At 44.3% G+C, this 25,293-nt stretch overlaps 2 non-coding genes across 2 annotated transcripts; one reads left to right on the forward strand and one right to left on the reverse strand.

Moving 5' to 3' along the window:
• Positions 1–220: 220 nt before the first annotated feature.
• On the reverse strand, positions 221–331 carry LOC114675196 (U6 spliceosomal RNA). Its single transcript, XR_003726289.1, has one exon. It is a non-coding gene; the product is annotated as a U6 spliceosomal RNA (small nuclear RNA).
• Positions 332–12,223: 11,892 nt separating this feature from the next.
• Positions 12,224–12,356, forward strand: LOC114675219 (small nucleolar RNA SNORA68). Its single transcript, XR_003726308.1, has one exon. It is a non-coding gene; the product is annotated as a small nucleolar RNA SNORA68 (small nucleolar RNA).
• Positions 12,357–25,293: the final 12,937 nt, after the last annotated feature.

Genomic DNA, 25,293 nt, shown 5'->3' on the forward strand with positions numbered 1-25,293 from the left:
TCATTTCTTCCATTGAGTGGGCAGGAGCCAAGAATGTCATATGTCCTTCAATGCATGTGACATTCCTGCAAGGAAGAATTTTCCTACGTCTAACATAATTTTCAAATTGTCTCCCTAGACATTTGTGTATATGAGAACCTATTTGTGATTATCTGAGCCTAAACCTAACCTTGTTTTACCTGTAAACTCAAAGCACTATTTTTAAATGAAATTTATTTAAAAAAATATGAAATGCTTTCACAAATGTGCATGTCATCTAGCACGGGGGCCATGCTTATTTTCTTTGTATCAATATAATTCCAATGTTAGTATATTGCTGCTGAAGCAAGCAATAACTCAAAGGATTTTCTGCACGGTTTTAATATATGTGGAATTTTCCAGGAACGGAACTACTATGTAAATTGAAAGGAGTGTGTGTTGTTTTGTTTGGAACTTTTCCAAGAATAGCTTAATGTTTTAGAAAATCACACCAATGACATCAATGTCATTTATGGGCTGTGCTGGATATCTTCCATTTGCCTTTCCAGACTCACTCCACCCTTCTTTACCTGCTCTGTGCCCAGCAAAGGGGCTGTAGCAACAGGTTTCCTTGCCTTCCAGCTTCTGGGCGGGTTCACTCAGTGCGAAGCATTGGCAGGAGATCTGGAAGGTGGGAGGAGAGTGAGGTGTGCCATTCGAAATGACCATCAAGGCTAGGTTGAATGTGCAAAGCCATATTCCATTAGAAAATGAAAATGTACTATGTAAGTTCGGGTCCAAGCTGGTTGGAGGGCAAAAGCAAACTGCACGAAGAGGTGGCTCAGACCCTCACGATGCTTGTGGCTACTGCTTTACTTCTCCTTTAACCCAGATCTGTGACTTCCCAGAGAGTTCCTTATGACTGGATAGCAGAGAAAGAGCAAGGTTTATGATGCACAGTTTCCCAGCACCACCTAAAAGTGGGTGGTAGCTGCATTCTAGGCCCTGAAAGACAGTGGTGAAGGGGCAACATTTTGGGCAGTACTTCTTGTTGTCCCTTTCATGTGGAAGGAGAGATGGCCTATTTTCTCTATGGGCATATTGTTGGGAGAGGCGATCCCCCATGGCCTAGAGAGTTCCTGCTAGTTCTTGTTGGGCATGCCAAGAATGCAAGGTCCTGACTGCTCTTTAGCTGGGCCGTTTCTCAGGGCTCTATTGCAAGGAGCTGCCTTGGGGGATGAGGTGATATCTCCTTCTGGGACAGAGAGCAGGCTTGCTTTCCCCAAGGCCGGTATTCCTTGGCTGTGATGCAAACCTGCACTGTGTACACAGTGTATCCACCTGGGCCCCTTCGCAAGGTCCTGTGGGACTTGGAGACTCAGGGAACCGCATGATCCCGTGGGAGACTTAGAGAACTGACACAAATATGCTGATCCTCATGCTGCTAGCTCGTGCTGCTGACATCCATGAAATGGATATGTGGATCCACAAAAGGCTAACATGTAAATAGGGGGAATTCCCAGACCCTGGCAAATATTCGTTAGAAACATTGCAGTTGGTTTTACAAGCTTTTGAACATCATGTGACTTGTACGTGATTTCCCATTGAAGGGTACAACTCAATTATTTCTCTGTAGTTTTGGTCCCTAAGGGAAAAACTTGGTCACTTTTGTGTTTGAATGATTTTTTTGTTGTTGTTATTCAGGCAAAACTCTACTGGCAAAGGTATCACTGCACATCTGTTGGAAAAAACAGGTCACTTTTAATGACTTCATGAAAGTGTTTGACAAAGTTTCATAGCAAACAGTACTAAGGACTAAGGGTGACTGGATTGCCGATATAATAAACCAGAAATTTAAATACTGTCATTTTTGTCTATTCATCCTGTAGATGGATAACATCACATGCCTCAAATTCCAATTGTTTATAATATTATTTTGTCCCTTTCTTTTCCATAGTAACTTTTAAGCTTCTCAGATCTGTTTTTACTTTTTTCAGTTCTAAATAATGGAATTCCAGGATTTCATCTGCAACACCACAGGCCCTCCTGACTGCTGGTATAATAAATCCTAGCAACGGAATAAGGAAAAAGTGATTATTCTGGTCTCTTAAAATACCCTTGAAAATGTTATTTCTAACAAAGGGCTCTTGTAAGACATCTAGAACTCTGAGCTTGTGACTTGATCTATGAATATTACCTTGGCCTTAAAAAACTTGAAATTCTTGGCCAGGCTCAGTGGCTCACGCCTATAATCCCAGCACTTTGGGAGGCTGAGGTGGGCGGATCACCTGAGGTCAGGAGTTTGAGACCAGCCTGGCCAACATAGTAAAACCTCATCTCTACTAATACAAAAATTAGCCGGGCGTGGTGGTGCACCCATGTAATCCCAGCTACTCCGGAGACTGAGGCAGGAGAATTGCTTGAACCCGGGAGGCAGAGGTTACAGTGAGACAAGATCTTGCCAACTCCACTCCAACCTGGGCAACAGAGGAGACTTCGTCTCCACAAGAAAAGAAAAGAAAAGAAAAAAGAAAAAAAGCCTGTAATTCTTTTGGTTTGTGTCATTTAATAATCTGTTCCCCTAGTAATAATATTTAAATTGACTTCTCCATGTCCTAAAAGCTGTGAATACCTATGAGTTTTCTTTTTTCTTTCTTTCTTTTTTTTTTTTTTTTTTTGAGACAGAGTCTCCCTCTGTCTCCCAGGCTGGAGTGCAGTGGTGCGATCTCGGCTCACTGCAACCTCCACCTCCCTGGTTCGAGCAATTCCCCTGCCTCAGCCTCCTGAGTAGCTGGACTACAATTCCCCTGCCTCAGCCTCCTGAGTAGCTGGACTACAGGTGCACACCACCACACCCGGCTAATTTTTTTGTAGTTTCAGTAGAGGCAGGGTTTCACCATGTTGGCCAGACTGGTCTCGAATTCCTGACCTCAGGCAATCCACCCGCCTTGGCCTCCCAAAGTGCTGGGATTACAGGCGTGAGCTACCATGCCCGGCCAAGTTTTCTTTAATAGCTAAGTGAATTGAAAATTTTTGTGCAGACAAAACCCTGTATGTAAATGTTTATAGCACTTTTATTATTTATTATTTATTTATTTTTGAGACGGAGTCTCACTCTGTCACCCAGGCTGGAGTGCAATGGCGTGATCTAGGCTCACTTGCAACCTCCGCCTGCCAGGTTCAAGCAATTCTCCTGCCTTAGCCTCCCAAGTAACTGGGATTACAGGTGCATGACGCTACGTCCAGCTAATTTTTTTGTATTTTAGTAGAGACGGGGTTTCACCATGTTGACCAGGCTGGTCTCCAAGTCCTGATCTCAGGCAATCCACCTGCCTCAGCCTCCCAAAGTGCTAGGATTACAGGCATGAGCCACTGCACCTGGCCTATAGCAGTTTTATTTATTTATTTATTTATTTTGAGACAGAGTCTTACTCTGTCACCCAGGCTGGAGTGTAATGGCGTGATCTCGGCTCACTGCAACCTCTGCCTCCCAGGTTCAAACAATTCTCCTGCCTCAGCCTCTTGAGTACCTGGGATTACAGGTGCGTTCCACCACACCTAGCTCATTTTTGTATTTTTAGGAGAGATGGAGTTTCACCATGTTAGCCATCTGGTCTCAAACTCCTGACCACCCACCTCGGCCTCCCAAAGTGCTGGGATTATAGGTGTGAGCCACTGCGCCTGGCCTCACAGCAGTTTTATTAATAACTGGGAACAATGAAGATGTCCTTTAGCAAGTGAATGGGTAAACAAACTGTGGTATATGTGTACAGTGGAATACTCATCAATGAAAAAAAGGAAAAGTCTATTGACTCACTCAACAATACGTGTGAATCTTGTTTTATTTTTTTGAGACAGAGTCTTGCTCTGTTGCCCAGGCTGGAGAGCAGTGGCACGATCTCGGCTCACTGCAAGCTCTGCCTCCCGGGTTCACGCCATTCTCCTGCCTCAGCCTCCCGAGTATCTGGGACTACAGGCGCCCGCCACCACACCCGGCTAATTTTTTTGTATTTTTAGTAGAGACGGGGTTTCACCGTATTAGCCAGGATGGTCTCGATTTCCTGACCTCGTGATCCACCTGCCTCGGTCTCCCAAAGTGTTGGAATTACAGGCGTGAGCCACCATGCCCGGTCAAATCTTGTTTTTTTTGTGGTAAAATATATATAACAAACATAGATGAATCTTTTTTTTTTGAAACAGAGTCTTGCTGGGCGAGGTGGCTCATGCCTGTAATCCCAGCACTTTGGGAGGCTGAGGGGTGTGGATCACGAGGTCAGGAGTTCTAGACCAGCCTGGCCAACATGGTGAAACCCGGTCTGTACTAAAAATACAAAAATTAGCCAGGTGTGGTGGTCAGCGCGCCTGTAATCCCAGCTACTCGGGAGGCTGTGGCAGGAGAATCACTTGAACCCGGGAAGCGGACGTGGCAGCGAGCCAGGATCGCGTCACTGCACTCCAGCCTGGGCGACAGAGGAAGACACTGTCTAGAAAAAAAAAAAAAATTACCCAGTCTCTGCTAAGTCTTTATCAGCAGCGTGAGAGCAGACTAATACAAGGCTCTGGGGGGAAATTCATTTCCTTGCCTTTTCTAGCTTCTGGAGGCCATCTGCATACATTAGTTGTTGACCCCTTCCTCACATCACTTCAACCTCTTGCTTCTATCCTCACCTCTCCTATGACCTCCTTTGACCTTCTTGCCACCCTCTTTTAAGGACCCTTGTTATTATTAATACATTTAGGGCCCACCTGGATAATCTAGGATAATCTCATCTTGAGATCCTTAATATAATCACATTTGCCAAGTCCCTTTGCCATATTAAGGTAACATTCACAGGTTTTGGGGATTAGGACATGGATATCTTTCCGGGGTCATTCTTCAGTCTAGAACGGGACTGAAAACAGATCAGTGGTTGCCAGGGGTAGGGGAGAAGGAAGGGTTGAGTACATGAGGGTGGTGGTGGATATACGATTCTACAATTGTCGAAACCTGTGGAATGGTACACCACCACCAAGAGTGAACATTACTGTATGCAAATTGAAAAAAGAATCAACCTGGTTTTCAGTGATTCCAGGATGAAATGCAGAGGATGACAAAAGAAATTAATTGTACCTGGAGAAAACTGTTAAGTGAATTAAACCAGGCACAGAATGACAAATACTGCATGATCTCACTTATATGTGGAATCTAAAAAAGTTGAAAAAATTGGCCGGGCGTGGTGGCTCACGCCTGTAATTCCAGCACTTTGGGAGGCCAAGGTGGGCGGACCACCTGAGATTGGGAGATCGAGACCAGCCTGACCAACTTGGAGAAACCACATCTCTACTAAAATAACAAAATTAGCGGGCGTGGTGGCACATGCCTATAATCCTAGCTACTCGGGAGGCTGAGGCAGGAGAATTGCTTGAATCCGGGAGGTGGAGGTTGCTGTGAGCCGAGATGGCGCCATTGTACTCCAGCCTGGGCAACAAGAGCGAAACTCCATCTCAAGAAAAAAAAAAAAGTTGGCCGGGCGCGGTGGCTCACGCCTGTAATCCCAGCACTTTGGGAAGCCGAGGCGGGCGGATCACAAGGTCAGGAGATCGAGACCACGGTGAAACCCCGTCTCTACTAAAAATACAAAAAATTAGCCGGGCGCGGTGGCGGGCGCCTGTAGTCCCAGCTACTCGGGAGGCTGAGGCAGGAGAATGGCGTGAACCCGGGAGGCGGAGCTTGCAGTGAGCTGAGATCGCGCCACTGCACTCCAGCCTGGGCGACAGAGCGAGACTCCGTCTCAAAAAAAAAAAAAAAAAAAAAGTTGAAAACATAAGAAATAAAGAAGCAGAGAGTAGAAAGGTGGTTACCAGGGGCTGGGGAAGGGGAGGGGTGCTGGTGTTGGGGAGATATTGATCAAAGGATCGAAAATTTCAGTTAGACAGGAGGAATAAGTGCAAGAGAGCTACTGTACATCGTGCTGCATGTAGTTAATAACAATATATTGCATACTTGAAAATTGCTAAGAGAGTATATTTTCGGTGTTCTCACCATGAAACATAATAAGTGTGAGAAGAAATGCATATGTTAATTAGCTTGATTTAGTCATTTCACACAATGTATACATATTTCAAAACAACATTTTGTACAGGGTTAATGTACAATTTTTATTTGTCAATTAAAAAATAATAAAAATAATTTTATGAAAAATGTATGACATTACTGAAGATGGTGGGGAAGAAGTTGCTGATTAAGCAACGTTTGCAAAAAAGTGTTTTGACTAGATAGTGTAAGGCTAAAGACAAAAAAGACTGTATGTAGGCTGGGCGAGGTGGCTCACGCCTGTAACCCCAGCACTTTGGGAGGCCGAGGCGGGCGGATCACCTGAGGTGAGGAGTTCAAGACCAGCCTGGCCAACATGGTGAAACCCCATCTCTACTAAAAATATAAAAATTAGCCAGGTTTGGTGGTGGGCGCCTGTAATCCCAGCTACTAGAGAGACTCAGGCAGGAGAATTGCTTGAACCTGGGAGATGGAGGTTGTGGTGAACTGAGACCCCGCCACTGTACTCCAGCCTGGATGACAGAGTGAAACTGTGTCAAAAAAAACAAAAAAACAAAAACAACTGTATATAAACACTGTACTTTAGTTGGGAGCATCAAAGAGCAAAATCACAACAATGTAGTTTTAAGATCTTAGTTTGCTTTTTTGTGTGTGATTCTAGAATTGGGCAACATTTTATTCTGTAAAATAGAGTAAATGTTCCAACGGACTGCACAGAGGAGGTTGATTTTATAGACAGAAAGGGCTAAAGAAAGCAGAAACAAAGAACAAAAAGTGGACTGGTCATTTCAAAGTTACTTTCCTTGTAAAGTGGGAACAGGGAAACAGAACAATAGACAAATAATTGATTGGTTAACATGAGGTTACTTCAGATTACTTTTTGTTGTAAGGACTAAAGGCAAAGGGAACTTCATTATCATGCCGATGGAAACTGGCCTGCTTGGGAAATTGGGCTTTGTCTGTCTCCTGATTTCTCAGAAGGCCAGCTAACAACTCAGTTTTAGTCTGATGATGTAGATTTTTTTTTTTTTTTTTTTGAGACAGAGTCTCGCTCTGTCGCCCAGGCTGGAGTGCAGTGGCACGATCTTGGCTCACTGCAACCTCTGCCTCCAGGGTTCAAGCAATTCTCCTGCCTCAGCCTCTCTAGTAGCTGGGATTACAGGCACGCACCACCACCACTCCCAGCTAATTTTTGTATTTTTAGTAGAGATGGGGTTTCACCATGCTGGCCAGGCTGGTCTTGAACTCCTGACCTCAGGTGATCCGCCTGCCTCGGCCTCCCAAAGTGCTGGGATTACAGGCGTGAGCCACCGCGCCCAGCCATGATGCAGATCTTTAGTATGAACGACTCCATTCTGGTTTATAGTCTGCTCTGTTGGGGCCTAGTGTAGGAGCTTAGTCCAAAACAATGGCCTGATATAATTTTTATGTAACAGGAGATGGATACAGAAATATAGATGTATACGTATATATAGGTTAGTATACATAGATATATTTCCTAGCTTTGACTGTTGAGATGGGCTGGAAGCAGTGAGATCCCAGCAGCACTGAGCACACTTAGCACCCAGATCTTCGTTTCCAAATACCAGTCTCCAATAAAGGAAACCAGAGCTCCTTGAAGAAATGGCTGCCTCTAGGTCTAGGGCAGGAAAAATACAATTTGCGCATGGAACACGTGGTAGTACCGGAAAGAAAAGACAGGAAGAGCCTGCACCTGGCCTCTCCAGGCCCCTTGTGGAGTCGTCTGCTTGGTGGATAGCCTGACTTTCATGCTCTTGCTATAGTGGGTCCCCCTCCCTGTAATCAAGTGTAGACTTGTAAGCTTTGTCATTTGGGGTCCTGTGAGTCTTCTTTAGCAACTGAACCCTATTTAAGTGCCACTGTTAGTCCAGCTATACTGTATATTCAGTTTTTTTAAACATTGCACAGGCACTAGGAAAAATAGGTGTATTGTCTGCTGTATGTGTTTCTTTCCAGGAAGCTGTTGAGACTTATTATTAAGTGATTCTTTATCCTTAATAAATTCACTTCATTCATTTCAATGCCATTTATTTATTTATGGAGTGTCAAATTCTATTAATGTAAGTATTTTCATCTTTGATTTCTCCTAATTTGCATTTGTTTTATATATGTCCCCTTCTCTTATTTTAATCTTTTTGTTGCATTTTGTGCTTATTTTAAATAACATAAAATTGAAATCTGAATTCAATTTGGGGATCTTAATTGTTAATAGAGGAGTAGAGTCCATTTGCATTTATCATTGCTAATACATCGCCCAGGCTGGAGTGCAGTGGCACGATTTCGGCTCCCTGCGAGTTCTGCCTCCCAGGTTCACACCATTCTCCTGCCTCAGCCTCCTGAGTAGCTGGGACTACAGGGGCCCGCCACGACGCCTGGCTAATTTTTTGTATTTTTAGTAGAGACAGGTTTCACCATGTTAGCAGGATGGTCTTGATCTCCTGACCTCATGATCCACCCGCCTCAGCCTCCCAAAGTGCTGGGATTACAGGCGTGAGCCACCGCGCCCGGCCTCGTCTGTTTTATTATACAGGTCATATTTTTCTTTTCTTGTTTTTGTTTTTAAGACAGGGACCTTCTCCATAGCTGGAGTGCAGTGGGGTGATCTTGGATCACTGCAATTTCCATTTCCTGGACTCAAGTGATCCTCCCACCTCAGCCTCCTAAGCAGCTGGGACTACAGGCACCCCTCACCACTCCCAGCTAATTTTTAAAATTTTTTGTAAAGACAATGTCTCACTATATTGCCCAGGCTTGTCTCAAATTCCTGGGCTCAAGCAATCCTGCCTCGGCCTTTCAAAGTACTGGGATTACAGGTGTGAGCCACTGCACCTGCCATATTTTCCTATGCTATTTTTAATGTTTCCTTGTCATTGTTTTCTTTTATGATTTTTCTTTTTTGAAAATTTTTTTATTGAGCTGGAGTCTTGCTCTGTTGCCCCAGGTTGGAGTGCAGTGGCGCGATCTCAGCTCACTGCCAACATCTGCCGCCTGGGTTGAAGCAATTCTTGTGCCTCAGACTCCTGAGCTGGGACTACAGGCGCGTGCCACTACACCTGGCTAATTTTTTTTGTATTTTTAGTAGATGTGGGGGTTTCGCCATGTTGACCAGGCTGGTCTCGAACTCCTGACCTCAAGTGATTTGCCCTCCTCGGTCTCCCAAAGTGCTGGGATTACAGGCGTGAGCCACCGCGCCCAGCCTTACGGTTTTTCTATTGTTTTTTTTTCTTCTCCCTTTTGAGTGTTTGCTTTTTATCTTCTTCAGTTCCTTGGAAGGCATATACACTCCTTTTGATACTGGCGAATGCAACCTTTCAGTTTTCCAAAAGCATTCTGTGGGTATTGGGAAAGTAATGTATAAGGTGTTTTTTTTTGTTTTTGTTTTTGTTTTTTTTTTTTTTTTTTTTTTTTTTTTTTTTTTTTTTGAGACGGAGTCTCACGCTGTTGCCCAGGCTGGAGTGCAGTGGCGCGATCTCGGCTCACTGCAAGCTCCGCCTCCCGGGTTCCCGCCATTCTCCTGCCTCAGCCTCCTGAGTAGCTGGGACTACAGGCGCCCACCACCGCGCCCGGCTAATTTTTTGTATTTTTAGTAGAGACGGGGTTTCACTGTGGTCTCGATCTCCTGACCTTGTGATCCGCCCGCCTCGGCCTCCCAAAGTGCTGGGATTACAGGCTTGAGCCACCGCGCCCGGCCTGTTTTTGTTTTTTTTTTGTGAGACGGAGTTCCGCTCTTGTCACCCAGGCTGGAGTGCAATGGCACCATCTCAGCTCACTGCAGCCTCCACCTCCCAGGTTCAAGCAATTCTCCTGCTTCAGCCTCCCGTGTAGCTGGGATTATAGGCCAGCATGCTCGGTTAATTTTTGTATTTTAGTTGAGATGGGGTTTCTCCATGTTGGTCAGACTGGTCTCGAACTCCCAATCTCAGGTGATCCTCCTGCCTCGGCCTCCCAAAATGCTGGGATTACAGGCATGAGCCACCGTGCCTGGCCTGTATAAGGTATTTTAATAGCAAGAAAGTTATCAATAATTGCTAGGTTCCCATCAAAAGGACTAAGGAGCCAACTTAAAGAAGTTCCTACTAGCCAAAATTAAAATAATTTGAGTATCAATAGAAATAATTGCAGTTGATTGAAACACATCAAATAAGTTTGAGCCCATGAATTTATAATATTACCAAACAAACTTATTTTTACCTTTAAAAAAACCTGATTGAGGTAGAGGACTTCCAAAATAGTGGGATGAGGAGATCAGTAGATATACTCCCAAATGGAACAAACTTTCACTGGTGAAAATTATTATTGTTTTTGTCTTTTTGTCTTCATATTTTTTGGGGGGGGGAATAGGATCTTGCTCTGTTGCCCAGGACAGAGTATAGTGGCATGATCATGGTTCACTGCAGCCTCAACCTCCCAGGCTGGTCTTGAACTGCTCAAGTGGAGAAACTTATTCAAGAAAATCTACCTACTAAACCTTGGGAAGAACAATGGGAGTCTGTGGCATTTGAACCCCAAAATGCTTCCTGTCCTCCCACCTCAAGCTCAGTGTGTTAGAAGCTCTACTCTGGGAAAACACAGCCAGGAAGATGGGACACCCTTTCTTCCCAGATCCCAGAGTAGGGCTATGGTTTTACTCCAGGAAGGGCAGGCCATCAGCATCTTTCATCACCACCAGTTCTGTGTTACAGAAGTTGTATTCCAGGCAACTGCAGGGCAGAGGATTGGAGCTCCCTCCTCCTTCCAGCCTCCACCTTAGAGCAGAAGTTCTACTGCATGGAGGCAGGCTGCAGTACTGTGCCTTGCTTGCTCACTGGGTAGAGTTTCCACACCAGGAGGAGGGAGATGAGAAGACCAGGGGCTACTGTCTTTGTCCAGTGCCCCTCCTGAAGAGCAAGTGTGTCACTCTGGGAAAAGCAGGCCACCATCTTCCTCCCCCTTTCCAGCTCAGGCGTAGTGGTACAGAGGTTCTGTCCAGCAGGAGAGGCAAACCAAAAGAACAGATTGCTGGCCAGGTGTGGTGGCTCACGCCTGTAATTCCAGCACTTCGGGAGGCCGAGGCGGGCAGATCATTTGAGGTCAGGAGTTCGAGACCAGCCTGGCCAACATGGGGAAACCCTGTCTCTACTAAAAATACAAAAATTAGCCAAGCATGTTGGTGGACGCCTGTAATCCCAGCTAGTCAGGAAGCTGAGGCAGGAGAATCACTTGAACTGGGAAGGTGGAGGTTGCAGTGAGCCAAGATCACACCATTATACTCCAACCTGGGCAACAGAAGGAGATTCTGTCAAAAAAAAAAAAAAAAAAAAAAATCCATAGAACAATCACCTAGAAATTAGAAGAGGCTAACAAGTGGGTGTGAAGTAGACCAGCCAAAAGCTTAACAAGGTGATCAGGGAAATAGAGAGCCTAGAGTCGGTCATCCCTGGTGGTCATGGAGACTGTGTGTGCCCAAGGCTGTGGCCTCTGAGGAAAACACTAGCAGCTCCACATTGCATGGGAACCTAGACTTCACCAAACTAGTCCAATCAAGTCACTAAACAAATAACAAGCAAATACAATAGGTCCTGTAGGTAGGTAAGGGGGAATCAGTATCCAGAGTTGCTACCATAGTCTCTAAAATGTCGTTTTCGACAACAAAAAAAAATTACAAGACATGCAAGAAAAAGGAAAGTGTAACCAATACATAAGGAAAAAGCAGGCAATAGAAATTGCTTTTGAGGGGTCAATGGGTTGAACTTAGCAAAACCTCAAAGCAGCTATTACAAATATATTCAAAAAACCAGGGGAAACCATGTTTAAAGGGTTAAAGGAGGCCAGGCAAAGTGGCTCACACCTGTAATCCCAGCACTTTGGTAGGCCGAGGCAGGCAGATCGCTTGAGCCCAGGAGTTTGAGACCAGCCTGGGCAAAACCCATGGCAAAACCCTGCCTCTACAAAAAAAAAAAGCAGCAAATTAGCAGGGTGTGGTGGCATATACCTGCAGTCACAGTTAATCAGGGGCCTGAGGTGGGAGGATTACTTGAGCCCAGGAGGTTGAGACTGCAGTGAGCTATGACTGTGCCACTGCACTCCAGCCTGGGTGACAGAGTGAGACCCTGTCATAAATAAATAAATAAATAAATAATAATAATAATGCACTAAAGAAAAAAGCATCAAAATTAATTGGTGTTACCCTCTGGGACAGCTGTCCCTTAAAAAAAAAGAAAAAAAGAATCAGTTGCACCTAAACCTGAAGAATCACTGTTTCTTGAAGTGATGGTTTAAATAGAGCTGCAAACAGCAAGCGAATCTCATTATCTTTGGTGGCTGTGGCCATGCTCCTTAAAGTGAACTTAGAGGCTTACCTCCCTGGTGGCCAGTGCCTGCTGGGACCAGAGGCTGTGGCCATCTGGCCCCCCAGTCAGCCCCAAGTCACGGTCACGGCCCCCAGGCAATGGCTGTGCCTGACAGAATGTACCAGGTCACTGGACAGGTACTCGATAGGAGGTCTGCCAAATGCCTAGAGCCCAGGAAATGCGGTTACCCTGCCCCCTCCTCCTTTTTATAGATCTGGACATGGGTGCCCAGCACCACACCCTGGCCCACTGGAGGAGATTACAGCTAGCAAGTGCAGTTCCACGACTCCAACATCAAGTTCCTGCTGCTCCGCCGCGTCCTGCGCCATCAGCACAAGCCATGCTTCACTACCAAGAGGCCCAACACCTTCTGCTAGTTGCAGGGCCCTCTCACCCCAGTGTGCCCCAAATACACTCGGGTATGCCAAGAAAGAAAAAAAGAAAGGAAGGAAGAAAGAGAGAGAGAAAGAAAGAGAGAGAGAGGCAGAGAAAGAAGGAAAAAAGGAAGAAAGGAAGAAAGGAAGGAAGGAAGGAAGAAAAGAAAGAAAATTTGAAGATCTATAGAGATTATGCAATCTTAAGAACAGAGTAAGAAAAAGAATGAAGAAAAATTAACAGCTTCACAGAAATCTGGGACACCATTAACCACACACCAATATACATGTAATGGGAATACTAGAAAAAGAAAAGGAGAAAGGAGAAGAGAAAATATTTGAAGAATGATTGAAAACCACAAAACATTGCTGAAATAAATTAAAGAAGTTTTAATAAAAGGAGACATCCCATATTCTGAGATCAGAGAAGTTTACAGCATAGCTCAGAAGATCAGACTGCCTAGACACAATCCAGACTCTTAGGTAAGTTACCTAACTTATTTGGGCTTTGGTTTTCTCATTTGTGAAATAAGGATAAGAAGTCCTGTATTATAGAGTTGTTCATGGAGTGAATGGCTCAATATACATATAAAGCACTTAGAACAGTGCCTGTCACATGGTGTGTGTTTAATGCTTTTTAGCGATCCTGAAATTGTGAAAGACAATTTGGCAGAGTGTATGAATCTTCAGTTACAATCTTTTTCTCCAGAAAGTCCAGCTGTTGCTCCATTTTCTTCTGAAAGCTAATGTTGCAGAGAATTCTGAAACCAATAGGCTTTGTTTCCTTAGAGCAGGGTGGTTAAGAATCTGGGGTTGGACTGCCTTGGTTTGAGTCCTGGCTTTCCCATTTTACTGGATGTGTGACCTTGGACAAGTTGATCTCTCCCGTAATGTGGGGCCACTCATAGACCCTCCCTTTCGTGGACCCTTTGCATTTGTTGGCCAAACCATCCTTCCTCCCTTTTAGTTGTTTGGGTTTTTTTCACTCCCACCTTTTGATTCAGGTGGGATTTGCAATCATAGTAGCTTCACCCCCTGACCAATATCTCACTGAACTCTGTTGGCCACTGTGCTGGATCTAAGTGTTGAGCGTGTACCCTGAAGACAACAGGAGTCCTGCTATGGGCAAACCAGGAGGGAGACTCTTTCTCCCTTCTGGGGTTCCTGAGCTAGGATTATGTGAACCTGGAGCTGCCCGGGCCTCACCTGGAAGCCTGTCTGCAGTAGGAGAGGCTCAGGCTACCACACAGAACCAACCGGGGCTGAGCAGCTGGAGAGCAGAGGGACCCCGACAACATCGATTGAGTTCCTGCATCCAGCCAACTTCCGGGCCAGCGCCGCCCCTTTATTGGGATGCTGTGTGGTTTAAATAAGAGAATTCGTGTAAAGCACCAAGTATGTGTCAGACACAAGGCAAGTCCTCAAGAAAAGACGATCTGTTTCCTCCTGTCATCATGATTGCAGGAGTTTTTTTCCTTGTAGTTAAAAATTGTCGGGCCAGGAGCAGTGGCTCATGCCTGTAATCCCAGCACTTTGGGAGGCCAAGGTAGGAGGATTACTTGAGGCCAGGAGTATGAACCCAGACTGGCCAATATGGTGAAACCCCGTCTCTTGCTAAAACTACAAAAATTAGCCAGCCGTGGTGGCATGTGCCTGTAGTCCCAGCTACTTGGGAGGCTGAGGCAGGAGAATTGCTTGAACCTGGGAGGCGGAGGTTGCAGGGAGCTGAGATGGCGCCAATGCACTCCAGCCTGGGCCACAGAGAAAGACTCTGCTCAAAAATGAAAAAGTAAAAAAGAATTGTTGCCAAATGTATGTACGTGTAGATAGCTGATTCTCCTGAAACGTGGTAAATTCCTTCAGTCTGCAGATACTGATCTTTCTTAAGTTTAGGAAAATTGTTTCCAAAGCTCTTTCATGATTGCATCTCTTGGCCAGGAATGGTAACTATCTGTGTGTTGATGCCGCATTCTCTGTTCTCCATATCTGTCATCTCTCTCATAATCTTCTCTCTCCTCCACCTCAGAATGTGGGAATTCCTCAGGGCTTGGCCTTGGTGAAAGTATTAATTATGAGAGCAGTTGACTCCTTGTTCCACCCCAACCTTCCATCCAAGGGCCATCCAGGGGACAGGGGAGGAATCTTAAGCCACCACCTGCCTCAGCCCCTTCCCACGGGTCACCCTGGGGAATGGGTTTCTGCCTCGTCCGGGTCCCCCATTGTTTTTCTAGCAGTGGTGCTGGCAGGTGTGTGCGATATAGGACTTGGTGACACAGACTTTCTGCAAAGCCAGCGGGAAATGCAACAGCTCTACAGGATGCCAGAGACCCCTGCTGTGCAGCCCAGCAGCTCCAAAGGCCGCACCTGAGATCCTGTTGGAAACGCAGACTCTCAGGCCCCCGCCTGGACCCCTGAACCAGAACGAGCATTTCCACCACATCCGTGGGTGATTTGTGTGCACATCAAAGTTTCAGAAGCTCTGCTCCAGGGTGCAGGCTCAGTTTAACCTTTTTCATAAGCCATTTTTTGTCTACCCACAAAGTCATTCTTTACAGTGAAAACCCCCAACTCCTCACCAGACCAGGTCGTGTAATACTGACTCTCTTTACTATTAATACCTACTTCATTTTTATGTGATATTTTCCCTCAATATAATGATTTTATTTTATTATTTTTTATTTTTTCAAACTCAGAAATTCTTAAGAACAATGTAATGTTATTACCATAAAGTGGGAGCTCTGTTGCCAGGGCCCTTTGAAGTTTTGTATGCACAATTCAGACTTCATTGAAACTTTACTTTTACTGTGTCCTTGGCCTGCCTCACCTTTTCGGGAATTACAAAACTTTCCACAGTTCTACCAGCTGCTTCTTCCTGTTTTGTTCTCAATTTGGGATGTTTATTTCTTTTGCTTGATGTCTGTATGCTAAAAGAAATAGAACACATTGCGGTTCATTCAAGTACAGGGCACGATCCAAATTAGTTCCATATGATAGTCTCTGACTAGGAATTCTTATGTCCTATAATTGGTGAGTGTATTTTTGCATTAAGCTGTAATGTTGAATTATCACTTCTTTTAGCATATTTATTTAAATGTATGTTGGGGGTGAAAAGTCATTATGTCATTAAAAAAAGGAGTCTTAGGCCGGGCGCGGTGGCTCAAGCCTGTAATCCCAGCACTTTGGGAGGCCGAGACGGGCGGATCACGAGGTCAGGAGATCGAGACCATCCTGGCTGACACGGTGAAACCCCGTCTCTACTAAAAAAAAATACAAAAAAAACTTAGCCGGGCGAGGTGGCGGGCGCCTGTAGTCCCAGCTACTCGGGAGGCTGAGGCAGGAGAATGGCGTAAACCCGGGAGGTGGAGCTTGCAGTGAGCTGAGATCTGGCCACTGCACTCCAGCCTGGGCGACAGAGCGAGACTCCATCTCAAAAAAAAAAAAAAGGAGTCTTTGTTCAAAAGGGTGATATAATTTTCAAGAGCTGCTTTGGCAAATGTTAACTGAAGGGTCATTATGTAAGGTAGTTGTGTATTATGTTATATGTTATATATATTGTATAAACCCCAGTGCCATTACGAATATAGTTTGTAGAGTGGTGCCAGTCAGTGAACTCTTTGTTACCCATCTGTAATGAGATAAATACAGAAATTGAGAGTGTTTAGAAACTTTTTTTTTTTTTTTTTTTTTTTTGTTGAGACGGAGTCTTGCTCTGCCGCCCAGGCTGGAGTGCAGTGGCCGGATCTCAGCTCACTGCAAGCTCCGCCTCCCGGGTTCACGCCATTCTCCTGCCTCAGCCTCCCGAGTAGCTGGGACTACAGGCGCCCGCCACCTCGCCCGGCTAGTTTTTTGTATATTTTAGTAGAAACGGGGTTTCACCATGTTAGCCAGGATGGTCTCGATCTCCTGACCTCGTGATCCGCCCGTCTCGGCCTCCCAAAGTGCTGGGATTACAGGCTTGAGCCACCGCGCCCGGCCTGTTTAGAAACTTTTATAACATATTTTTATGTCTGCTGCCTTTAACAGTAAAAATTTGGCTTTGTACTTTATATATCATTTTAAAATTCTATTTTTCTAGTGATTTATTCTTATTATATCTTACAGAAATATCAGTGTGCAACAGATTGGAAAATTTTTTTAAGTTGGTTTTTCACTGCAGATGGTTTGAACAGCACTGATACAGAGCATACTCTCTGGCTTCAAGAAATCAAATTTGGTATAAGTAATAGAATGAGAGTATAACTTTCCCCTGCCCCTAGTAGGGGCATTTAAAAACATTTCTAAATAATGACTAGGTTAAAAAAAAGAAACTGAAAAGAAAATTACAAAATATTTAGAGCTGAACAGCAACAGAACAGAATCCATGAAAGGTTGTGTGGGCTGGGTGTGGTAGCTCATGCCTGTAATCCCAGCAGTTTGGGAGGCTGAGGTGAGAGGATGACTTGAGCCGAGGAGGAGACTGCAGTGAGCCATGTCTGCGCCACTGCACTGCAGCCTGGACATCAGAGTGAGACCCTGTCTTAAAAAACAAAACAAAACAAAAAAAAAACTTGGGTGATGAAAGATGGTATTTAGACAGAAATTAAAGTTTTTAATGCATATATTACACACAAAAATTTACACTTAATGATCAGAATGTTCAGAAAAGGTAGAGAATCAGTACTCAGTACTTTTTTTTTGAGATGAGGTATCGCTCTGTTGCCCAGGCTGCAGTGCAGTGGCAGAATCTCAGCTCACTGCAGCCTCTGCCTCCCGGTTCAAGCAATTCTCCCACATCAGCCTCCTGAGTAGCTGGAATTACAGGGGCGCACCATCACACCTGGCTGATTTTTGTATTTTTAGTAGAGATGGAATTTCACTGTGTTGACCAGGCTGGTCTCGAACTCCCGACCTCAGGTGATCCACCCACCTCGGCCTCCCAAAGTGCTGGGATTACAGGCGTGAGCCACCACACCTGGCCAGGCTCAGTACTTTTATCAATGAGTCCCAAAAATATAGAAACTTAAATAAGATAGACCACTATTTTCTTCTCATAAGATAGTCTTGTGGTAGGTGGCAGGTCCAGGGTTGGCAGGCATTTATGTCAAACGCAACATAAGCCTTTCATTTACATGTCAAAAGTAGCACTATCTGGTTGTCATCACCTTTCAGTAATCAGACAGTGGAAATCAGCTTAAGAGAGTGCACACACATTTTTTTTTTAAATGCAAGACCTGGGCTGGGTGAGATGGCTCCTGCCTGTAAACTCAGCACTTTGGGAGGCCGATGTGGAGTTCAAGAGGCCCAAGAGTTCAAGAGCAGCCTGGGCAACATAGTGAGACCCCGTCTCTACAAAAAAATAAAAAAATTAGCTGGGTATGGCAGCAAACCTGTGGATCCAGCTACTTGGGAGGCTGAGGTGGGAGGATCGCTTGAGCCCAGGAGGTACAGGCTGCAATGAGTCATGATTCATGGTGCCAATGCACTCCAGCCTGGATGACAAGAAGGAGACACTGTCTCAAAAAAAAAAAAAAAAAAAAAAAAAAAAGAGAAAGAAAAAAAGCAAGACCCTGAAGGGGTCCTCCATTCCTTTGGTCAGAGCTTGGTCATATGATGACAGGTAGCGGCAAAGGGGATTAAGAACTGTGGAGTTTAGATAAGAAGTCCTGAGTCCAATTACAATTCTGTATCTCTGAAGGAAAGGGAAAAATATATTGGGGGATGATGACCAAACTGCCATAAGCAACCATATTAGTAAACTCAAAGACAATTGAAGGAAGAAAACAGTAAGTATAAAAGCAGAATGTTATAAACAAGGAAAACAAGGAACAATAGGTGATCAACAAAACTGAAAGTCAATTAATTTAAGAGAATTTAAAACAGGTTAATCACTTGGAAAACTAATTGAGAAAAATAAGAGGCATAATAGACAATAGTACAAAGGAAAAAGGGCACACTATGATAGAAACAGTAAAGTTTCCAAAACTCACAGATTATTATGATCTCCTCTATAGAAATGCATTAGAAAACTCACAATGAAATAGACACTTTTCTAGAAAAATATAAATTTTCTAAATGAATTCAAGAGGTAATAGAATTCAGACAGAGACCATTAATGAACTGATACAATAGTGAAGATACCTAGTCACCTAAAATAGTCACACACATAAAGAAAATACAACCAGGCCCAGAGGGTTCTATAGGAGAGTGCTGCTCAACCCACAAGAAAACAGAGAACTCTTAATTATTTAAATAACAATAATAAAAGAGAGTGCTATCCAACTCATTTAAGAAGCGACATTCACCTTAATATGAAAACTGGAAAAAGGCCAGGTCCAGAGGCTCATACCTGTAATCCCAGCACTTTGGGAGGCCGAGGTGGGCGGATCGTTTGAGTCCACTGGTTCAAGACCAGCCTGGGCAACACGGCAAAATGCATCTCTACAAAAAATACAAAAATTTGTCAGGTGTGGTGGTGCACTCCTGTAGTCCCAGCTACTCTGGAGGCTGAGGTAGGAGGATTGCTTGAGCCTGGGAAGCTCAGGGCTGCAGTGAGCTGAGACTGTGCCACTACACTCCAGCCTGGGCTACAGAGCAAGACTCTGTCTCAAAAAACAACAACAACAAAAACCAAAAACCAAAAAACTGGAAAAAGATCTCACATGGAAAGAAAATTATAAGCTAATATTGAAATCAACCTAACAGTCCCATAGACAGTTTTTTTTTTTTTTTTTTGAGACGGAGTCTCACTTTGTTGCCCAGGCTGGAGTGCAGTGGCGCGGTCTCGGCTCCCTGCAAGCTCCGCCTCCCGGGTTTACGCCATTCTCCTGCCTCAGCCTCCCGAGTAGCTGGGACTACAGGCGCCCGCCACCACGCCTGGCTAATTTTTTGTATTTTTAGTAGAGACGGGGTTTCACCGTGTTAGCCAGGATGGTCTCGATCTCCTGACCTCGTGATCCGCCTGTCTTGGCCTCCCAAAGTGCTGGGATTACAGGCGTGAGCCACCGCGCCCGGCCCCCATAGACAGTTTTTTTGGTTGTTTGTTTTTTTGGGTTGGAGTCTCCCTCTGTCACTCAGCCTGGAGTGCAGTGGCGCCATCTTGGCTCACTGCAACCTCTACCTCCCAGCTTCAAGCAATTCTCCTGCCTCATTCTCCCACGTAGTTGGGAATACAGGTGTCTGCCACCACGCCCTGCTAATTTTTGTATTTTGGGTAGAGACCGGGTTTCAACATGTTGGCCAGGCTGGTCTCGAACTCCTGACCTCAGGTGATCTGCCTGCCTTGGCCTCCCAAAGTGCTGGGATTACAGGCATGAGCCACTGCATCTGGCCAAAACAGGTTTTTTTTTTTTTTTTTTTTTTTTTTTTTTTTTGATAAACATAGAAATTGACCCTTCTGGTCTTAAAACTTGAAACTCACCAGATCCAGACAAGGAGATACCAGGCCTCTCAAAAGGTATCAAATAACTGAAACTCACCAGATCATTGCATCCAGACATTAAGACACCAGACCCCTCATTCATCATGATTGCTTCCTCTGTTTTCCCATACATAGTTACATTTCTTTCCTGCTATATAAACCCCTAATTTTAGTTGGTCAGGGAGATGGATTTGAGACTGATCTTCCATCTCCTTGGCTGCTGCATCTGATTAAAACCTTCTTCCCTGGCAATCATTGTTGTCTCAGTGATTTGTCTTTCTGTGCTGCGAGCAGCAGAACCTAGATGGAGCCCCTTGTGTTTTAGTAACAGATTTTGGTTCTCTGACCCAGCATGCTTTGCTTGTGGCTTGGCTGCGATGGGCTGCCGGGAGTCTCAGAAGCCCTCCTGAGCAGCTGCCCACGCAATTTTGGCTGGAGGTGAGTTTCCTTCTCTCTGGCCCCTCTGCAGCCAGCCTCAACAGTGTTCTGATTGCCTCGGAAGAACAGCCTTTGAAATTTTTTTTTTTTTTTTTTTTTTGAGAGGGAGTCTCGCTCTGTCGCCCAGGCTGGGATGCAGTGGCCGGATCTCAGCTCACTGCAAGCTCCGCCTCCCGGGTTTACGCCATTCTCCTGCCTCAGCCTCCCGAGTAGCTGGGACTACAGGCGCCCGCCACCTCGCCCGGCTAGTTTTTTTTTTGTATTTTTTAGTTGAGATGGGGTTTCACCTTGTTAGCCAGGATGGTCTCGATCTCCTGACCTCGTGATCCGCCCGTCTCGGCCTCCCAAAGTGCTGGGATTACAGGCTTGAGCCACCGCGCCCGGCCAAGCCTTTGAAATTTGACAACTGCATCCAGATAGGATGAGTGCACTTTGTGGGCCCAGACAGCAGACAGCAGGATCTGCTCCTTTCAGTTTGGGAAATTTGTAAAGGAATTCCCATTTGTAGGTTGAACAAGCCCAACTGAGGCTGGACACGGTGGGTCACACCTGTAATCCCAGCACTTTGGGAGGCCGAGGCGGGCAGATCATTGGAGGTCAGGAGTTCGAGACCAGCCTGGCCAACATGGTGAAACCCCGTCTCTACTAAAAATGCAAAAATTAGCCAGGCATGGTGGTGGGTGCCTGTAGTCCCAGCTGCTCAGGAGGCTGAGGCAGGAGAATCACTTGAACCCAGGAGGTGGAGGTTGCAGTGAGCCGAGATGGCGCCACTGTACTCCAGCCTGGGTAACAGATGGAGACTCTGTCTCAAAAAACAAACAAATACATATAAATAAATACAATTATTGGTAAAATAAAAATAGAAATGTCTTCAGAGTTGTCAGTATACATTTTTGTTTGGGTTTTATATTTGTCTCTGCTACATATCTTGAGGTATCAGGGTTTGGCACAGAAGGTTATAAAACTATAAACCCAGCCAAAACGAAATGATCTTTATGCACATTTTTAAACAAGTAAGACTAATTTAATATTATTGGTTTAATGAAAAAAACAGCAGAATATTCTGAGTTATTGGTGAAAATGCCCATGTAGTTACCCTTAAGGTTCTTAAAAGGTGAACACCTGATATTCACAGTTTGTAAAATAGATAACAAGGAAATGATTTATAAATAATCTAGATAAACTGCTAAAAACAAATAAAATATCAATGAGTAAGTGCTATAGGTGAACTTTTTGTGTAACTTAAAATCTTAAAGTTATTTTTGCCGGTCATTGGATGTCTGGGTCATTTCCAGTTAAGAAAAGATTATGATATGGGGAAACATGTTTCTAAAAATCGTGGAATGGTTCTCATTTATAAAAAGCTAATATGTGATAGGCAGCTCAGGATTTCTTGCTTCCTAGGTTTTCAAAATTTAAAGTTACTAAGGAAAAGAATTCTAGTTAAGATATAATTCTGTATGTAATATGTACCCAAGAAGATGTGTTTTTATTGAGAGAAAGAATAATTTTATCTAATTCAGAAGTTATCTGAAGATTAATTCAAATTACAGACTTTAAAATGTTATTCAGGAAACAAGGTAGAAAGGAACCAGGAAGTAGAGGAGAGATGTGAAGAAAGTTATAAAGATGTATTTTTGGTAAGGAAGGTTTTAAAGAAAAGAAAATTTAGGACAAAAACAAAGTCGGCAGTGCGCAGTGGCTCATACCTGTAATCCCAGCACTTTGGAGGCCGAGGCAGGTGGATCAGGAGGTCAGGAGATCAAGACCATCCTGGCTAACATGGTGAAATCCCATCTCTACTAAAAGTACAAAAAATTAGCCGGGCATGGGGACTTGCGCCTGTAGTCCCAGTTACTTGGGAGGCTGAGGCAGAAGAATGGCGTGAACCCGGGAGGCGGAGCTTGCAGTGAGCTGATATCGCGCCACTGCACTCCAGCCTGGACAACAGATTGAGACTTTGTCTTAAAAAAAAAAAAAAAAAAAAAAACCAACCAAGAAAACCAGAAAGTCCAAGCATGTACCAGCATTAAAGTACTCACTGGTCATGTGCCTACAGCAAATTTCTTAATTCCACAAAATGTATAGTGGTATTGGTGAATTTAAAGACATTAATTTGGGGCTGGGTTTGGTGGCTCACGCCTGTAATCCTAGAACTTTGGGAGGCTGAGGATCATCTGAGGTCAGGAGTTCGAGACCAACCTGGCCAATATGGAGAAACCCCGTCTTTACTAAAAATACAAAAATTACCTGGGTGTGGGGGTGCGCACCTGTAATCCCAGCTACTCAGGAGGCTGAGGCGTGATCGCTTGAACCTGGGAACGAGAGGTTGCAGTGAGGTGTGATCCAGCCACTTCACTCCAGCCTGGGCAAAAGGGTGAAACTCCATCTCAAACTAACTAAATAAATAAATATAAAGACATTAATTTGGCTGGGTGTTGTGGCTCATGCCTGTAATCCCAGCACTTTGGGAGGCCGAGGTGGGTGGATCTCTTTTGAGGCCAGGAGTTTGAGACCAGCCTGGGCAACATAGTGAGACCCTGTTTCATTTAAAAGAAAAAGTTCCCCAGGATTTTAATTGACTTTAAGATGTGCAACTAGAAAAACTACCTTGGGCTGGGCGTGGTGGCTCACGCCTATAATCCCAGCACTTTGGGAGGCTGAGGCGGGCAGATCACGAGGTCAGGAGATCGAGACCATCCTGGCTAACACAGTGAAACCCTGTGTGTACTAAAAATACAAAAAATTAGCCGGGCGTGGTGGCAGGTGCCCGTAGTCCCAGCTACTGTGGAGGCTGAGGCAGGAGAATGGCGTGAACCTGGGAGGCAGAGATTGCAGTGAGCCGAGATCGTGTCACTGCATTCCAGCCTGGGCGACAGAGCGAGACTCCGTCTCAAAAAAAAAAAAAAAAAAGAAAAACTACCTTAGACAAAGTAAGTTAAAAGACAAGCAGCAGACAAGGAAATGATATTTGTAACATACATAATTAGCAAATAATTATATTCAGAATGTAGAAAGTATTTCTAGAAATGAATAAGAATAGAAAAGCAGACAGTTTATTCCAAGGCAATTTTCAGATGAGGAAAACTATAGCTAATAAAGAGTCAGATACCTTGAACTTACTTGTTATCAAGGAAATGTCAATTAAAACAATTTTACCATTTCTCACTTATTAGATTGTCAAAAAGGATGAGCACATCAAGAGTTATGAAGGAATAGGGAGTTGGGAATTCTCATATTCTGCTGGAGGGAATGTATATTAGGATAGCCATTTTGGAGAGTCATATTGAAAATGTGCCATATTCTGAAAATTTTACTTATTTATACTCCAAGAAAAACTCTTATACATGTGGGCAAGGAGGCATTTACAAGGATGTACTAACATTTCTTAAAGTGTCATTGGTGTGTGGATGACTTGTCTGTGCATCACCAGGACTCCTGGTTAAACTGGCCCTATCCCATACCTACTGTATCAGTCAGGGTTCTCCAGAGAGAAACAGAGCCAATAAGATATGTACATAGATATATAAGAGGAGATTTATTATGAAAATTGTCTTATGTGATTATGGAGGCCAAGCAGTCTTACGATCTGCCTAATGCAAGCTGGAGAACAAGGCAAACTGGTGGTGTAATTTGATCTGAGTCCAAAGCCCTGAAAACCAGGAAATCCAATGTCCCAGGGCAGCTCAAGAAGAGAATACACCTTTCCTCTGAATTTTTGTTCTATTTAGGGCCTCAACAGATTGGATGATGTTCACCCGCGTTGGTAACAGCAGATCCTTTTTTTTTTTTTGAGATGGAGTCTCACTCTGTCACCCAGGCTGGAGTACAGTGGTGCAATCTCAGCTCACTGCAACCTCTGCCTCGCGGGCTCAAGTGACCCTCCTGCCTCAGCCTCCCGAGTAGCTGGGGTTACAGGCACTCACCACCACGCCTGGCAAACTTTTTGTATTTTTAGAAGAGATGGGGTTTCACCATGTTGGCCAGGCTGGTCTTGAACCCCTGGCCTCAAGTGATCTGCTCTCCTCGGCCTCCCAAATTGCTGGGATTACAGGCATGAGCCACTGCACCCGGCCTGACCTTCTTTACTTAGGCTACTGATTCAAATGCGAATCTTTTCTGGAAACACACTCACAGACACACTTAGAAATAATGTTTTACCAGCTATCTGGGCATCCTGTAGCCCATTCAAGTGGACACATTAAAATTAACCATCACATCGACTAGGTCAGAATTTCCAGGAGTTGGGGCCTGGGAATCTGCATCTTTACCAAGGTGTTCCCTTGTAAATTCGAAAACTATTGCTGTTTTCTTAATCATAAGTGGTCTAGTTTTTATATATTTCATTGCATAATTCTGCTAATTGTTTTGCAAATGAGTAGTGTTATATGGTTCACAGAAAAGTGTGAGAAAGGAGGCCACTAATATCTGTAATGCTTGCCCTACTCCAAAGATTCTTTGAAATTTGAAGGTAATTTTTTCTGCGTGTATATATATTATGGGTATATATTATACATATTTTAAACTTGTTATGGAACATTTCAAATACATATACAAAGAGAATAATGCAACAAACCCCCATATGTCCATCATCCAACTATGTCCATCATCCAACTTCAATCTTGTTTCATGTATATTCCCTCACACACTTCACCCTGAACCCCCCATGTTATTTTCAGTGCTGTTTCTGATATCATATCGTATCATTTTATCTGTAGATATTTTGTTCATGTATCTCTAAGA

This window comes from Macaca mulatta, chromosome X (genome assembly GCF_049350105.2).
Source record: "Macaca mulatta isolate MMU2019108-1 chromosome X, T2T-MMU8v2.0, whole genome shotgun sequence".
Taxonomy (NCBI): domain Eukaryota; kingdom Metazoa; phylum Chordata; class Mammalia; order Primates; family Cercopithecidae; genus Macaca; species Macaca mulatta.